The following is a 19,744-nucleotide window of genomic DNA, read 5'->3' on the forward strand; positions in this document are numbered from 1 at the left end:
AGACGTGAGAAGACTGAAGCTTTATGACACGCGGACAGATACAGGTTTTGTTAGATAAATTTCGCAGACAAGCCTGAAACACGGGACTTTTGTAAGTCCTGCAGTTTTCATTATTATTGAATTTTTAATATTTTAAATATTTTTATATTTTAAATTAGTGGTTTCTAACCTTTTTTGTGACCAAGGACCGCTATCATATTTTTGTTTTTAGTAGAGACCACAAAGTTTGAGAATAATAAACTGTATGATTATTTAAATATGCTTTATGTACCATATCTCTGGTATAATGTATAAAGAATTGTTAAAGTGGATAGGTACATTCTATAGGTTATAAAAAGAGTATATAATTACTTAGAAATTTTTCGTACTTAGTGAACAAACTACAAGCTATGTACTATCTATTCAGTCAGAAAAATAATTTGGTTGATTTAACCAAATTTTAACTAAATCACAGGTCAAAATATTCTTAATCGACGCATCATGTCGGTTCAACCATACCACATATTGGTTTTAATATCTTCTTTACCGCATGAGCTTAATTTTTTCTAGGAAATTAATACGTGATTAGAGCATAGTTTTCTAGGAGTACCTAACAAATTTGATTCACGAACTATTTTTAACTACACGCGGACCACAGGTGGTCGCGGAAACATATTGGATCGATCCCAAAGAGCGGTTGGAAACCACTGTTTTAAATAATTAAATAGAATACGTATTTTTTGTATTAATTCGATTCAAAAATTCGACAATTTAGTTTAAAAAACTAATGATATTTAATTATAATTTTATTACTATAATAGAATAGTAATTATTATTATAATTAATAATAACATAATATAATTAATAAATATTATAATTTTGAAACATATTTCGCATCATCTCGAGTATTTATATAGTAATTTTATTGAAAACATAATACCAAGGAAAAATATTAAAATAAAATCGTAAATAAATTATTTTAAAAAATAAATAAATTTAATGGCATTTTACATACGATATGAAAATATATAACTAAAAAAATATTGAAAAAAAACTTCGATCCTGCCAGGAGTCGAACCTGGAATCTTCTGATCCGTAGTCAGACGCGTTATCCATTGCGCCACAGGACCACATGAAGTCGCCACGCATAACACAAATTTTCACCAGAAATTCTTATGCTTTAAATATTATTTGTTCTAAAGTAAGAACGTTTTTCGATACGAACTTACGTACGCTCTCTGACATTCTAGATGCACAAGCCTCCGTGGCGCAATTGGCTAGCGCGTTCGGCTGTTAACCGAAAGGTTGGTGGTTCGAGCCCACCCGGGGGCGCATTACTTTTTTGTAACTTAATTATTAAATAAATATTTTTTAAAATAATTTTAACAAATATTCTATTTTTTTTTACTTAAAATTAATTATAAAATTGCTGTCATTTATTTTTTAAATTCTGTCATAAATGAGAGTTTAATATTAAATTAAATTGTATTTTCACACATGTCTAGTCGAAGCTTTTTATGTATTTTTGATACTTTAATTCGACTTACTGAATGTCTTTAAATATTCGGTAAAATAAATGAATAATAATAATAAATAATTATTAAATAAATAAATGTTATTTTCATTTAAAACGCAATATAATATCTCTTATATTATGGTGAGTCTAATTACTTTTAAAATACAACTTTAAGAAATGCTTAAGAAATGATGAAATATTGTTTTCTTAATAACTGAAATCTAATATATGTGAACACATTTTTCAAAATAAAATCAATTTAAATTAAAAATTGTTGAGTGAAATAAGTGAAGTGCATTCAACTCAGTAAATTGGCAGCAACACTCGTCATTTGTCATTTGGCAATTCATCATTTTCAACTTAATTGCGAACACGCAAATACCCAGAGCGCAGCTAAGACCAATTAAAATTCAGACTAATTAATTACTAAAAATGACTTTTTCGCTAAAAAAAAAAAACCAAACCAAAATTTTAAATAACAAAATAATTTAAAAATAAAAACATTTAAAATATTTCCAAAACGGATTGGAACTGAGAATGACACCCACAACTAAAATGGAGAAGTAACGTGGTTGTGTGGTAGAAAATTTTGACAAAATGAAATAATTAAAGATTATATTTACTCATTAATAAATAAATACTTAAAAGTATATATACATATGCGACTGATGAATAATATAATATAAATAAGAGTAAAACGATATGTGTATTAGTTACTAGTAAGAATGTCAACCACTCGGTAGCCAAATCTTTTGCAAGAAACGATATTTTAGAAACTACCGTCAATTTCTATTATATTGACACCGCGGTAAATAACAAAACCGATGTCAAACTGGAGATCAAATGAAAACTTTCTATTTCCAATAGATGGCATTAAAAGCACAGTAAGCAATTGGAATACAAAAATATCTCTAGAATGACAAAATGTATGTCCCATAGGCTGCTTATTTTACCTGTGCTACCGTAAGGCGCAGATGTGTGGATGACAACAAAGAATGATGAAACAGTACTTGCTGTATGCTCGAAAAACTTATTCCAAAAGATATATAGTTTTGCACGAATTGACGAATACTGCCACATCTGAATCAATCTCGAACAATATCAGCCTTACTTTTTGGTGCTTGGACCTGGAGTAAAACTATACTAAAGATACTAATGGCTCATACCATTTGCGTGCCCGAAAAATGCATGATTCATCGACATGCCTCATTTTCAACTCAAAACCTTGCAGTACGGCTAGTTAAGGTGTTCCTTTAGAAGCTGGGTTAAAAGAGCACCTAGCGTGCTTTACTCCGATTGCATACTTAGTTTTTCGTCCGCTTTGACAATGTTTATTATGCTAGAGATTATACAGATTATGCACTTGTAGATGCTTCACTATTCAGTGCTTTTCAACATCTCCTTCACTATTGCAGAAGAGCTGGCTTCCCCGTTTAGTATTTCTACATTTTATCTAGTATCTACAAATCTTATTCAGTCTCAAATTATATGTCAATTTCGTCTGACTAAAACTAGCAGTACGGATTACTTGCAGCCTGAAGCGATATAAGAAAAAAAAGAAAAAAAATTTAAATCTCAAGTCTTTACTTCCTCAATTAATCCAAACTTTAATCTTTAGAATTAGCGAATGCGCCCATCTTGGTCTTTAGGATTGATTTTATCGATGTTAACATTCATTAAGATACTGGTGTCTTATTTCTAGTTAAGAATTTAACTGAGTTTAATCAGTTTTAGTGATTTATAGTCGAGGGCCTTATTATGCAATTGACATTGTTAGGCAAATTAATATCCAGAACACTGCTTGTTAATGACATAAAAAGACATCTCTTAAGATATACAGTTACCTGCGAGTTGACAAAGATTACCACATATAGATAAACCTCAAACAGTAAAAGCTTGATCACGTAGTATTAATCATACTTGATATTCAAGGCATGAGAAGGCAGAACATATTTATCAGAACCGTCTAGAGAGAAATGCTTCGTTAAACACAAACCCAAAACTAAATTGTTAAGCCGATTAAGAAAATAATATTATAAATATATCAAACAGATAATTCATAACAAGTTTAAAGATATACTCATTTAAATGTTTTTTCCGAAAACAAAGTATTGGATTATAATGGTTATCTCAGGGATCCACTTAAAAGTGGTATTATACCAAATATTTGCTAAGAAAAAAATATTGTATTTTTTATATAGTCAAATATTCATTAACGTAAGTAATTATATAATTATTTTAATTAAGTTTAGTTATAAAAAAAATTGATTTATCTTCTATAAATTTAAAGCCATTTTTAATTGTCTGATTTAATTACTATAGTACACAATGATGAACCTTTTTTTTTGATTTTAGTAGCTATTTTGTACAATTTAATTTCTTTGGAGATAAATTTTTTTTATTTAATTATTGATTATATATAATAGCAGTCGTTTGTTATTCAATTCTTCCTCATTTCTTGCGGTTTACCATTGTTAAGTTGGAAAAGTTTTTATTAAAACAAGAAAATGAAATAAGACATTATTTCCTTTCAATTTAAATTCATAATAAAATTTAGTTTAATATAAATTATAAAAGTTTAATATAATTTATAAGCTTTTGAGTAGTAGATACTATAAGGCATATAGGAATATAATACTTAGGCAGTCTACAAAATCTTAGGCAGACTACAAAAAGAAAGATATTAAAAAATACAAAATATTATGTCCGTACTTTATATATTATACAACACAAGTTAACTAATACTTAACATAATTTACTTAATTAATCAAGTTATGTATTAAAAATGCTACTCCGTAGGCATTGCGCTAATAATATTAAATGCATATCAATTGTACGGTAAACCTTTTCACTACAGACACCCAAGCAGTTAGTATTCAGTTTAAGTGTAATATATACACTTAAGTAAACAAAAGTTAAGTACTCTAGTGACAGTGCCAAAAATATAAAATAATATTAGCTAAAATCGGATCAAATAGAAAAAGAAGATAAAACTGCTAGGAATCTGCTCTAAAAATATATATATTAGAAACAATTTCTTTATAAAATCTCAAAGACACATTTGAAATGTTTAAAAGAATAATATGTACATAATATGTACAATATCAATATATATATATATATATATATATATATATATATATATATATATATAATAGATATATAATTTCTTTATAATATATATATATATTATAATTTCTATATGTGATATATATAACTTCTTTAAAAATCTCTTTATATAAAATTTCTTTATATAATATAAAATATATGTAATATATATATGTATATTATATATATTATTATATATTATATAATTCTTTAAATAATATACTATATATAAAATATATATATATATATATATATATATATATATATTTAATTCTGTTTTATATTTCTTTTTCTTAAGCAAACGCTTGTGTTTCTCATTTGTTCTTTATACGACTTTTTTAATTTTTTTGTATTTATTTCACAAAAAAAAAATTAATCTTAAAATATTCCTATCAAAAAATATATTAAAAAAACAATGTATTTTAAATACCATAAAACAAAAAAATTAAAAAAATAAAAAAATTTTTCGATCCTGCCAGGAGTCGAACCTGGAATCTTCTGATCCGTAGTCAGACGCGTTATCCATTGCGCCACAGGACCATATGTCCAAATTATGCTAAAGTCACGTTTTTTTCTATTAGAAAATTAAGTAAGACTTTTAATGAACATAGTCAAAACATTGTGACTATGTTCATATTTAAAAAAATATTTAATATTAAAGCAGAAATAAATTTGTAGTTCTAAAAACTACCTACGAAGAGGTAGTAGCTCTACATGTATGAATAAATTAATTAGTTTTATTATTATTTTATATTTTGTTTAGTTTTAACAATAATCTAAAACTAGTCCAAGTAGTAATAATAATAAAAATAAATGCTGTTTCATTTTAATAACAACACGTTAGCTTATCTACAGAAATTATGATACATTCTCAGTATTAACAGGGTCCCAAACTATTCAAAGTATCTTAGCAAAAGAAACACAAGATTCTTTAAGCCTAAATGGCTCTATGGTATCGAAATTTCGCCGTTGTGCGAAAAATCATATAATAGATATGATAGAAAGGTTCCAAAACAAAGCAAATGCTGACGTACATCGTAACCTTGAAATACCTACTGTCAGACAAGAAATGCAGAAGGCTGCCAGCACTATTTAAGTCGCTTCAAACTAAGGGACCTTTTGAGGTGTTTCAAACAGGAAGGATATGAGTAGATCAGATCTATATGCTCATTTTAGATAAGTAACGTTATTTGTAATATTAATTGTTTTAATATTACAAATAGATAAAAATATTTAAACTTTGATCTTTGTTTGAATATAATATAAAAAAATTTAAAAAAAAACCATTTATATATTCATGTACTTATAGCTTAAGTCGGATATCTCTCTACTATTTGATATATGTATACATTAATATATATTGTTATTTTACTTATAATAAATATTAAGTTCGATCATTTTTAATCGAACGTCTTCAACAGATAATATTTAATCTTATCTGCCCCGATTTTTATGGCATACAGTGGCGTAACTACATTTTTTAGGCCTGTAAGCAAATTCTAACTAAGGGGCCCCTATCAACATACTAAGGGGCCCCTCTTTTTATACTCTTTACACGAAAAATGTGAAAAGGGTATATAAGGTTTGTCAAGATTTTCGTAACGCATTAAAGGAAACGTCGGAAATATCATTAAGTATATATCAGTACAGTATATATATACTTTTTCAGTTCAGACTACTCTCTCAGCTTTTGAACTCTTCGAATGAAACTTTACACACATACTTTTAGCCGACCCTGTTCACCATTTGATTTGATTGAAATTTGACGTCTATTTCTTGTAGCTGTGATATAAACTTAAATAGAATTTGGTGTATACAGTACTGATATTTGCAAAAGACAACGTACAAAATTATTTTCAAATGGGTTTAAATCTAGATATAGCTTCCATATAAACTCTCGATTACGACACATACTTTTCTTAGAAAAACTTTTTTATTTTATAAATAGGTTTAATATTTTATTTGAAGTACATACATATTATGTACTTTAAATTTAAAATTTACGTGTCTTTTATAAAATGCAATATGAAGTTATTCCAACAAAAAAACGTTTACAAACATTTATAGTGGGGCCCCCTAAATTCGGGGGCCCGAAAGCGTTGCTTCCAGTTGCTTCCCTGTAGTTACGCCACTGATGGCATATGTACATATGTATACCTGATCGTAAGAAAAATATTTTTTTTTTTTCAGTTGTATAAATTTGTATTTCCATGTATTCATAAAATATATATTAATTTTACCCCCCCGCCACTCTTCATTTAACTGTCAGTAACTTTAATATAAAATCCCATACCGAATGTACGCCTTATTGGGCCGGAAACAACAATGGTTGCCTTTGTATTAAATACAAAAATAAAACTTAAATATTATAGAAAAAAAAAAAAAATTTCAAATACAACACTGTAAGCTATTAAAACAACAACAAGCAATAACAACAAAACTGCAGTTGTGCTTCCCTGCAACAATGCAAGCTTAAAAGATCAGCCAAGGTCATAACAACAACAATAGCTACAAATAGCAACAGCAACAACAACAAAATCGCAACAATGTGTTGATGATCAGTTCAAGCTTGAAAACTGCGTATATATAGTTTTGTTGTTGTTGTTATTGTTTGTTAGCTTTTCGCTAAACAATTTCTGCATGGCTGCACATAAAATTTATAAACAAAAACAACAAAGCAAAAAATAAAAAATAGCAACAACAAAGTAAATGTGTAATAACATAAATGATGGGATCATTCACCGGCTGAGAGACCTAATAAAAAATGTTTTACTATTGTACCGTACAGCCCGTATGAACCCGTACAGAATTGTACGCTATACTTAAAACGTGGGTATTATAAATTGCTTCGGAACAATACTGATTTCCCGGGTAGGTCTATTTACTAACGGATTTTAGTAAAGGCAACTATTCTAAAGAACTTTTTTCCATACACTATATGCTTCATATAGCTTACTTTTTTAGATATAGGGGTTTAAAGTTGGAAATCTCTGTTGTAACTTATTATCTCTTCTTACTCTTGTGTTGTCTTTACTCCCACAAGAACGCGATTGGTGCTTTTTATACATTATGAAGTATATGTGAATAAGTCAGGAACGAATATATTTTGATTTGATTTTTATGAAGAATATGTGAATACGTCAGGAACGAATACATTTTGATTGAATGAATGCATGCTTATAAAATCAGGTTTAACACCCACAATGATAGATATAAGTTATCATTAACTATATTATTACAAACAAATGAACAAATGAACTTTTTGCGTATAAATGTTCTGAATAACAGATTTACAATTAGGCTAGCAAAGAATAGATTTTGATTAAATGAGTGCTTAAATATAAAAGTGATTCTAATAACTAAAAAATAAGACAGAAAAACGTTTTATATATCTTATCTCATTTTCCTTCTTGTTACTTGGAACTTTTTATATAAACAAATATAACGAATAATAAATGAATAAGCAAACGATGTATAGATTTTTTTGCAGAGAATGATTAGGTTTTAAAATCGAATTTAGTATAATGATAGACAAAAGTATATATAATATACTCTATACTATATGTATTAGCTTAGCAACGAATAGATTTTGAATAAGTAAATGCTTATATATAAAATAGATTTAACAACTGCAATAAGAAGTAGAAGAAGTTCTTTTATAAGTTATCTCATTATCTCTTCTTACCACCAGGCGGTTATTTTTTTATATTTACAAGGATTGAGATATGAATGAGCAACTCATATAAATTCTGATTGAGTGAGTGCTTATATAAGAAACTAACTAATTGATGAAGTAAATGCTTACATATAAAATCGGTTTTAAGAACTACAATAATAAATAGAAAAAGTTTTTATAATTATATTTACGATTATCTCTACCTTCTAGTGTGTTATCTACCATGCCACCAATCGATCAATAGATATGTGCTTTCTGAGCGTACAAACGTTGGGAATGGTATAGGAATAAGAAACTAAAAAATAGATTTTGATTAGATGAATGCTTAAAATCAGGTGTCGCACTTACAATAACAGATACGAGAAGCTTTGATATGTATTATCTCATTATCTCTTCATCCTTTATCCCAATAAGCAATTAGTACATTTTATGCATACAATAAGATGTGAATGAAATAGATTTCGAATAAGCGAATGCTTGAATATAAAAACTGACGCACAGTTGAAGCAGCTAACTATTTCCATAATGATTCACAACTGATATATTACTTAACCTATTTGAAATAAGTAAATCTTACTGTCTGAGTGTATGTCTATTCATTTCTTATAAAAATAAATTGATTAAATATATTAATAAAAATTGTCAAATTATTAAAGTTTGGATGAAAATCATTAAATACATTTGATTAATATTAGAAAAGCAATTATACTTTAATTGCTTCAATAAAAACTTAAGTGAAGATCTACAGAGAGATCCATTATCTCTACTTGCAATTTATTTATATAACAGATGCTATCAACACTTGCCATTTTTCTACTCTTTTTTCTATTTTTTTTTTATTTTAAAATAATAAACAACAACTGAAATAACTTAGCACTAGAAGGCCTGTTTGCAACGCCATGCCGTAATTGATTATTACGAGGGAAAATACAACACGAAATGCGGCTCCGGAGAACGACCTGAATACGATTTACCGGAAATCCCACCCGCCAGAACGAATTGCATTAAATATGCATTTGCGATCATTTCTGCATCGTTGCTTGTTAATGAAAGTTCAAGGAGATTCACGTTATTTATTTGTGATCAGAATATGCTGCCAAGCTAAATAATTATAGTTCAAAGCAGCGATTCTTAACGGAGAAACCGTAGACAACATATATAAATTTTATAAACAATTTATTATTAATAAAACTAAGAGCAAAATGATTGTAAGAAACTAAATTTTTCGAATTCTTTTTAACAAATAAGTTGACCGCCAACACTTGTTAATATTGCAGAATAAAATCATATCAGAACATCATGATATATCATGAGCTCTATAATATATAAATCAATAGACACTTCACTTCTGATTGTACTACAATTAAGTAAACGGCAGGTTGGAGAAAGCATAAGCCCTATTTAGTTAGGTATATTTTTGTTAAGCACGATAGCACTAGTTCAATTATTGATGTCCATCCATCTGCTTGCTTATAAAATTAGGCAAAAGACTTATAATATGATAGCACTTCTAATACTCAAGTGCTTGTGAAAAATTATGGACATGTCCATTTTTTAGCTGAACCTATACATCAACTGGGACCTGGCTAAATATATAAAAGTGTCAGGTTGGTTTTCCTTTACTTAATGGGGGAGTCGTTACCTTTTTCGGCGTTGTCTGTTTACTGATTTTAATCTATGTACGTACCAATGCTATTCCAGTGGTACCACAATGGCTCATTATTTGCGCTAAAGTGGGCTTTTTGAAAACAAAGCCGCCACTCCAACTTACCTACCTGCAAGTAGGTAAATACTTCAAAGTGAAAATGTTGATAGCACTTAGATTCTAACCTACAGAAAGTAGACACCTATCCTGGTCATAAAAAAATACTTGTCACTATACGTAACAGATTTTCTGTACATTATTGCTAAACATGAGAGTTTGACCTACTACCACCATAAACGCTGTTGCAAGCCAAGCACTATTAAGTAGTGTTTGTCAAGCACTCAAGATGACAAAACAAAGGTTTTTGGAGTTAATAATACAGTTTCTTTATAAAATAGTGAAGTACTTGAAGATGTAATCCGATTTAATTATCTAGCGAATGTTATCTCAAATAGAGAGGGTTTGTAAACGGACATTGATAAAAATAATGTGACATATAGCTGACAACGAGAGCAATATTATACCCAGCTCTTAGAAAAACTCCAAAAATATAATATACTTCAATTGCTACCGAATATGAACTTCAATTTAAAGAAATCGAGAACGTTTTAGAACTTCAAGGAGAATTATTACATATATATTTATAGAGACATTTAACACCTAAGTCACATCAATTCCACCGTATGGACGTGACATATAGTTGACAACGGGAGCAATATTAAATCCCGCTCTTAGAAAAATTCCAAAAATCAGATGACTAAAGTGTATAGTTAATATACTTCAAATGCTACCGAATATAAACTTCAAGTCAAAGAAATCGAGAACGTTTTAGAACTTCAAGGAGAATTATTACATATATATTTATAGAGACATTTAACACCTAAGTCACATCAATTCCACCGTATGGACGTGACATATAGTTGACAACGGGAGCAATATTAAATCCCGCTCTTAGAAAAATTCCAAAAATCAGATGACTAAAGTGTATAGTTAATATACTTCAAATGCTACCGAATATAAACTTCAATTTAAAGAAATCGAGAACGTTTTAGAACTTCAAGGAGAATTATTACATACATATTATATATATATATATATACATATATATTTATAGAGACATTAAACATTTAATTTATTAAGAGCGTGAGCTTGTAATAAAGAAGGGTGGAACTTTTATGTGAATAACCTAACTTCTAACCTAACTCAAACAAAAATGTTATGTCTCAATTCAGGCTTAATTAACTACTAGGAAGTTCTTCTTTATTTCTCAGCTATGGAATGGTTCTAACAACAGAGTAATAATATGGCAATCCGGCCAATATAATAGTATCATTATAAATAAGTTGTCTGGGTACATTTCATGGTGTTTTTGTGTTCTTCTATGAGACTACTATTGACAACCACTCTGGGGATTTTAAACAGAACATTCTATGGTGTTAATTATATTTAATAAAAAACTGTTACATTATTATGAAAAATATATATGACTGATTGAATTGCTGATCAATCTTAACAACAGACAAAACCCATTGATTGCAATTAAGTGATTACAAATGATTATTAAAGCACGATTTCCTGAATATATTTTTTCCCTCCCCGATAGACTTACTAGCACAGTTTTCATATAGTTTATGCAAATGCATTACTTAATTATAAAACTAAAGTTAATTTAAATTCAAATAAGTTTTTAATTAATTCAACTAAGCGTTGCGGTAATTAAACTGTGTCATTCGCGTCTCGATGTCAATAAACTCACTTGTCTTGTTTTAAAATAATCATAATTTGTAGTTATTTGAATTAAGAGTCATTTGCATGCAGTGAAATATAATTATTATTAAAAATATCTACGACTGTACCGAGATAATTAAACATGCAAAAACGTATTAAAACCATTTTTATTGCACGAGTCAAAACTACATTTTCATTGTCATTCAAATTAGGCGAATGGGCGAGCGAGTGATTGGGGCGAATGACTGAACTTAACCCATTGAGAATGTAAAATGAGTTTTAGATAAGCGAACACTACAGTTAAATAATATATAAATTTAAACTAAAAAAATCTACTTTAAATATATACATAAAATGTCTATTAAAAGCAATGGAAATTACCGTATTGCACTTTAGACTTATGCAAGTGCAGAAACTGGTAATTACAAATGCAATGCACTAGTATACCGACCGATAAATTTATTTGCCAATATGTAGTTAAATACGATTTAAGAACTGCAACGAATTTGATATAAGAACACTCGTTTATTTTTATGACTACGTGATTATGTATAATAGCTTCATGGAAGCTATAGAACGCTCACACTAATATTAAAATAATTTCTGATAATTCTCTAAGAAAACTAGAAATCTCTATCTAGAGGCAACCATATTGTTAATTGACAACTAATTTATATTCAGTACTTTTCATTTTAATATAAATAAACTTACACTGTAACCCCTATTAGGCCCTAAGCGCCACTAGGAGAGAAGGATAGCAGTAATAACAAAGCAAAATAATTTGCTTGCTACATGCAATCAGTCAGTGTCCTACTCAACACTACTCAACAAGACGGTATATTAAATCGTTTACTTCAAAACTACCTCCCTCACTAACTTCCTCCTTCGTCAAGGTTTTGGTTTGCATTATCCAGCCAACGGATGATTTACTAAAGCATATGAGAATTATTATTTAAAATACAGCAAATATGTATGACATATATATATATGACATAATTTTAATATTACACATTTAACTGATATAGTATATTCAGACAATTTTAGTCATTTCTATAAAATTTTAAACTGTAGTCCCAGAATAATTATATGATAACTTACATACTAACTTTGTCCAGAAATAGAGATAGTGATGTGATAGCTCGTCTCGTAGAACTGCTTGAGAGTATATAAAGTCAAATATTTTACAAAAGTTTTCTGAAATCTCTATATTGTAAACATTATATATTGAACATTATATATAAACTATATTGAAACCTTTAATATGCAGTTATGAATGGAATAAAAATTACAATTGCAATAGATTTATGTTATTATAAATGTAATAAAGTAAACTACATCCTTATTTATATCTTCTTTGGGAGGTATTAATCATTCGTATACAGCTTATCTTCTTATCTATTACCCAGCACTCTATATGGTTGGATCTCTTCTAACATTGTCATAATAAAACATTTTTGTTGGATAAATCTTTTCAAATTATATACATATAAAATGAATAACAATATATACATAGATACTAACAATATAAACATACATTGAGCTAATCTAAAGCACTGTATTTCATTTTTTATAAGCCAACACAAAAATTTAAATTTTATTGTTAATTTTTTGTTTTCCATTTACAATACAAACGATCTTTTGTTTAAATCTTACACTCTCAGATAATAAAATTTGAAATAAATGAGATACTCGTATGTATCTAAGCATGGCGCATTAATTAAGTGATGACTTAAGTGATCAGTTTTTAATACGCACATGAATAAATTAAATACTTACGCATTTACCAGAACTACCGTCGAGATTTCGTAAGTGGTCCTGTGGCGCAATGGATAACGCGTCTGACTACGGATCAGAAGATTCCAGGTTCGACTCCTGGCAGGATCGAAGTTTTTTTTTAGATATATTCTGATTATTTTTAAAAAATGGTTAATATGTTTGGGTACATATATTTAGATATATATATATATATATTTAGATATATACATATGTTTAGATATATACATATGTTTAGATATATACATATGTTTAGATATATACATATGTTTAGATATATAGATATGTTTAGATATATATATATATTTGGATACACATACATATATTTAGGTATACATATATATTTAGGTATTTAGGTATATATTTAGATATACATATTTAGATATATATTTAGATATAGATATATATATTTAGGTATATATTAAGATATACATATTTCGATACATATATTTAAATAAATATATTTAGATATATATTTATATATATTTAGACATACATTTATACATATGTAGCTAACTCTTATAAGCAATTTTTTAGAACAAATTTGCAATACCAGTTAATTCAATTTCGATAGAACTCAACTCAACTCAAAATATTTGCTAAAATACATAAAGGTCTAACTGCTTTATAGCCTGCATGTATAAGGAAGCAATTGGAAAAAATTGGGGATACAATCAAAATTGTGCGCTAGGTTTATAAGCCTTCAGTTATACCAATATTTTCCGTTAGCTCACTTATCCAATTTTATGATTTAGACAATGAAATTGGTGGATATGGATTTAGACTTGATCTTGAGTGATTGTTACTACATATATATATCCAAAATAATTTGTATCTTTACTTGTAGTAATAAATCCATTTTTATAACAAAGTAAATTAAGTCATGACTGTCAAAAAAAAAAATAAATTCTTCTATAAATCAAATAATTTTTAATTTATAATATTGAAAAAATTTGTTGCCTGGCTACAGTTTGAAAAATAAAAATACAAAATTAATAGTCTAATTTGTTGGATCCAATAAATTTGGATCCAATATATAATGTATGCACCAGAGAGGTTACATCGTGTAAACGCCATGCGAGAGTTGGGAACTGAAGAAATCAGGAAAGACTATCCTGACTTATATCTAGAGTGCCAGAAACAATACTCAACAGAAGTTATGTTTATTCGTTATCGCATGAGAACAATATGTCGTGCTCATATTAATATTGTAAGAACCCGACGTCGAGATGGGTCAGATACAACTGACGTAGATAGGCTAGTCGAAGAAAATGCTTTAACTATTAATCGCTTAGAACAACTTGTCAACTTAGCCATCGAATCAACATTTAATGAAAGAAATAATGAACTGTTACTGGCAGTCGAGTGTCTTAAGAGTGAAAAGAAAATATTCACATCCTTTCTTGTTGGTCTCACCATTCTTGGTGGTTTATGGATATACCTAAGATAGATATAAAAACTCTAAAATAAATTTATTCACAAATTTTATGACTCTAACACAAATTTTCAAACTCTTTTTGCAAGATTTATACTTTACACGAATAGTACAGAGGATAGGTGCTAAGATAATAGAGCTTTTGTTCTCTGTAAAAATGAATAATATAAACTCAGTCGTCTCTTCCACTCAATTGGCAACAAAATATAGACTTCAAATACACAAAATATTTTATGTAATGCAATAAAATTATATCATTAATAGTCAAAACACTTGAATTTGTTTCAAAATATATTTTATTAAATTTAAATAAGTTTGAAAGCCGATATTGTCGTGATATATAGTAGTACTTGTAATCAGGCAGTCACATTATACTAATATGACTTAACAACTAAACCAGACTAGAGATAATACCTAACACTAACGCAGAGTTTTAATACCAAATATTTAAATTATCTTATAATTCGTAGCAATAAATAATTTTTTTTTGTTTGAGATCATCTTATTTAGTATGGGTTGCTGAGAAATGATCTGTATATTATAATCTATACTTCTTCAGAAAGAAGAATTTCTCTTTCTATGGACAAGTACCTATCAAACTTATCTTATATGTAGTAAATTATCTGAAGGAAAAAGCCACCATTTTGTTATTTACTCATTACAACCTGGAAATTCAATAACCCATAATCCTGCTGTATTTAATGAACAAACGATGAATATATATAATACCATAGGTTGGTTAGTGTGTTGGTTGCAGTGGCAGGCCATTGATTAACTTCCATGTATCTCAATTAGCGATTTTTCGCCATTTTGCTACCACATTCCTCGCAAGAACCATAGGAATTCTGGAAAACTCGTTGGAAACCCGATAGTTTTAATAAGATGTAGTGCGCCGCTGCATCAAAATCAACTGCTTTCATTTTAATGAGTTTAATTATTTTATAAATATATATACCTATATTGTATATATGATATGTAACATATATGTTTGGTATTATATATAATAATATGAATAATATTATATATAAACAATATAAGATTTTATTTGTGTGGCCATTAAGTTAAAATTTCTTGTTAAACTTACAATCAAGCTGGTCTTTAAAATCGGATAAATTTGAAGTCGTGATACTAAATGATTTTGGGTTCTTGAATTTTTGTAATTCAATATAATTATTAAAGTTTTCATTAAAGTTCTGCATTAAGGTTATCATTATTATTTGCAATATCCCATTTCTTATTTTTAAGTCCACCAATTATGCAAATACTAGATAAAAGCCTAAAACAGTTTCCCGAATTACAATAGTTCTATTTCCTATTGGATATTACTCACAGTTCTGATTGCTGCAGTAATGGCATATTATCTTCATATATTCTGCATTATTTTTTATTCTTTTGTTGAATTATGAAAACGTGAAAAAAAAACTAAATATTAAAAAAAAATAAGACACAAATAATATCGTAAAAATAGGTCTCGACAAACAATGAAAGGGAAGAATAACCAAAAGCCATTGTGTAGTAAAAATATAAACTTCAAACTGCCAAGACAGAACTCCTTTGTAGTAAGTAATATATGAATAATAATAAAATACAAAACAAAATGATTCTATAGAGGTGGGGAAGCCAATGCTTCAAACTAAAATTTCACATATTATGTATAACAAAATTAATATTGCAATATATGAAAAAGGGGTGAAGTAAGCGTGAAAGCTAATAAAGAGAGCACTACATTCGGTTTCTATACTTCATAAGTAAGAAATATCAATACTAATTCTTAATGAATAAGGATTATATGGAAAATTATAAAAAACTGCAGCTTAGGGTTCTAAATTTTGAACCACTACGAGACCGAGCTTTTTTTATAAAAAAAAACACTAAATGTAGATATGTTTAAGAAGTTTATGATTTCCAATGGATTAATTGAGTTTTGCAATAAATAGAACATTTGTGGGAGATAATAAATCTTTACAATTTCATACTAGGTAAAACAAGATAGGTGTCTTCTTTTATTTGCCATCGTAGATTAACCTGCATTACTGTTTCTGTTATATAGGCTAAAGTGATATTTCAAGTAACCTTTTAAAAACCTTGACCCGGATTTGTTGCGGAAACGTGACGTTATGCAAGCAAATTGAAACATGAAATTCATCCTACTTACATAGGTATGTATACTTACAGATCTCATCGAAATGTATTATTATCCCTGCTAATAATAATGATAACCACTCAAACCATAATAGTTTCATTAGATTTTTCTAGGTAGAAGATTATTTTGCGATTTATGTTCGGAATATTACAGCCGAATTTCTTTAAAGAAATCATTAAATTTTTTATAGATTTCTAATGGTCCGAATTAACGCCAAGTCTCTTGAGACTTTCTGTCTCTACCTATTCCCAATAACACTCCTCTTTTTATACTACAACAAAGTTCAGGTGTTTACAGTTCAACCATAGAAGATGCAGCAAAAAATGCATGAAACTTCTCTCTTTCTAGATTTCTTGGTTTTCCCACAAACACTTATATTATATTACAATATGATTCGGGACTTTACGTAGCCATAGAATATCATTTTCTAGCGATATATATGCTTACGTATTTCTCACGATATTTGCATGTCCAGGAACCCCAAGGACACAATTTCACACTAACTCGCAATCTATCTCATATGAACTTAGTGTTCATGAAATAGCAGCTTGATTATCCGTAAGTATGGATTTGTCCCTTCATATATTTCGATAAGCAATATTTTTGCTTAGATAATGCTAGGATGGTTTCTTATTGGTTCGCAATATTTGCTTCCTAGGTCAAACATCACTTTCAATATTTTACCCATCAATGGACCATATGATTGCATCTTATTTGTAAGAACAGGCATAATCAATACTGCTCCATTTATTTTTTGTACTTATTTTTACCGCAAACCCGTGCTTTTGTCACCATTGTAGAGAATTCGACATTTTTTTATTGCGACTATTGATGTGCGAAAAATGCTAAGACATTTTTCCATAGATCCGGCATTTTCGGTTCTTGACTCTGAATTATCTTAGGTCTAATTTTAGAAACATGTAGCTAAAAAATAACCTCCGTATATATTGTGCTCTGTTCAACACTTTAAATGGTTTTCTGAACCTCTTTCTGTATTTCAACTGATATAAACGAATATTAAAGTGCCAATGTACAATACCAATAACACCAAGTCTTGCAGTTAGGGTAATGGAACAATATACTTGTAAGTATGTTAGCAAATGTGAAAGATTACTACATGCTAGTACTCTGGTGTCTTACAAAGCCTAAATGAGCTCTTATTGCTTCTTTATATAAGCAAGTGTGTCTATATTTGTATTATTGTGTTTCCACTGTAATGTGGCTATAATGACAACATCATTGGGGTAGGTTCAGGTTCGAGTTAACATAATGATAAGTACATAAATATTTAGAGCATACAAGCATATGGACTTAAAAAATGTATGTAATTCAGTTTGTGATATCTTTGTGATGCCTCTGCTCTGTGATGGGTCGGTCTGCGGTACTGTATTTACTCACGCACTCACATTTGTCAACTTCAAACGCGTCTGCTTTTTGTATACACAACACGTTTGACATCCACTTCAACTGCTTACGTACACATTATGTCTGTCAACTCGTCTCCACGTCTCCACGTCTCTATGTCTGTAGGTCTGTTGTATTTAACTTCTACAGTTTATGTTGCCTCGTAAACAGTCTAAATTGGATTTAATGAAATTTGAGTGTTGTACATGCTGCAGTTACATTAAGTTTGATTAATGAAGAATTTAAAATGTTTTCATGTCAATTCTACTTGTAAGCGGGATTAGAGATATATTCCAGTTTAATTTTCACTTGTGGCACCATTCGATGTACTGGAAATATTTTTCATTAATTTTTTTTATTAATTTCAAGTTTTATTTACTTTAAGGAATATAGTAGTAAGTCATGAATGAAATATCGAAGCAACTAGTTCTGTTATTCTTTAAACATAGTCTCTAATTAAGTGTTTATTAGGAGCATGTAATGTCCACTACTTGTCTTTTACGAACGAACGGTGCTGTCCCAAATACTTTTGGATGCTTCCGAAACAAGTTCCTAGATGAGACATGAACAAAGTCCACGATAAGTTAATGTTATTGATTACTTGATTGTATATATAAATGACAAAAATATTTAATTTTATATTTATTTATTATATTTTATCTAATTAATTATAATTTGAAAATATCATTATAATATCTATAATAATATATATTTACAGGCACATTTACTCCTCAACACATTCAAATACAAATTAACGTTGCCACGTCAACAAGCCCGGCTAGCTCAGTCGGTAGAGCATGAGACTCTTAATCTCAGGGTCGTGGGTTCGAGCCCCACGTTGGGCGAAGTCTTTTTTTATTTTTTTTTGTCCATGTAAATAAAATTTAGTTAATTTTGTTTGTTTTAATATTTGAAAGTCTTTACATATAATCATAGAACTTCAAAATATTTTAAATATATAGAAATTCATTTTGATAATATCTGTTAAAAATTTAATGATAATTTTTTTTTAGGTAATTTTTTTTTAGTTAATTTTTTTTTAGTTAATTTTTTTCATTGAAAGTGACGTATCTTATGACGAAAAGAAACTATTTAAAAGTTAGAAGAGTTCGAATAAAAATAAAAAGACAACAAAAAAGTTTTAGTTATTTTATTAAAGTTTGGTTGACCAAAAATTCAAACTTAAATTTTTATCTATTTATTGTTTTAATATATTTTGACCAACGAACCCATTTCAAAAGAAAACTATGTATTTCATTTCATACATTTGGATAAAGACGTTGATAAAGGGACAGGCGTAGCTCCCACTACATCCATTTTCCTTAAAATGTATGTAG

At 28.5% G+C, this 19,744-nt stretch overlaps 1 long non-coding RNA gene and 5 other non-coding genes across 12 annotated transcripts in view; 4 read left to right on the top strand and 2 right to left on the bottom strand.

The window, feature by feature from the left end:
* LOC119674825 overlaps positions 1 to 19,744 on the top strand; it is a 93,492-nt gene that overhangs the window by 46,644 nt on the left and 27,104 nt on the right. The window lies entirely within an intron of this gene.
* Positions 1,037 to 1,109, bottom strand: Trnar-acg. The gene has a single exon. It is a non-coding gene; the product is annotated as a tRNA-Arg (tRNA).
* Positions 1,238 to 1,311, top strand: Trnan-guu. Its single transcript has one exon. It is a non-coding gene; the product is annotated as a tRNA-Asn (tRNA).
* Positions 5,071 to 5,143, bottom strand: Trnar-acg. The gene has a single exon. It is a non-coding gene; the product is annotated as a tRNA-Arg (tRNA).
* On the top strand, positions 13,464 to 13,536 carry Trnar-acg. The gene has a single exon. It is a non-coding gene; the product is annotated as a tRNA-Arg (tRNA).
* Positions 19,180 to 19,252, top strand: Trnak-cuu. The gene has a single exon. It is a non-coding gene; the product is annotated as a tRNA-Lys (tRNA).

Source organism: Teleopsis dalmanni, chromosome 2 (genome assembly GCF_002237135.1).
Source record: "Teleopsis dalmanni isolate 2A chromosome 2, ASM223713v2, whole genome shotgun sequence".
NCBI classification, from domain to species: Eukaryota; Metazoa; Arthropoda; class Insecta; order Diptera; family Diopsidae; genus Teleopsis; species Teleopsis dalmanni.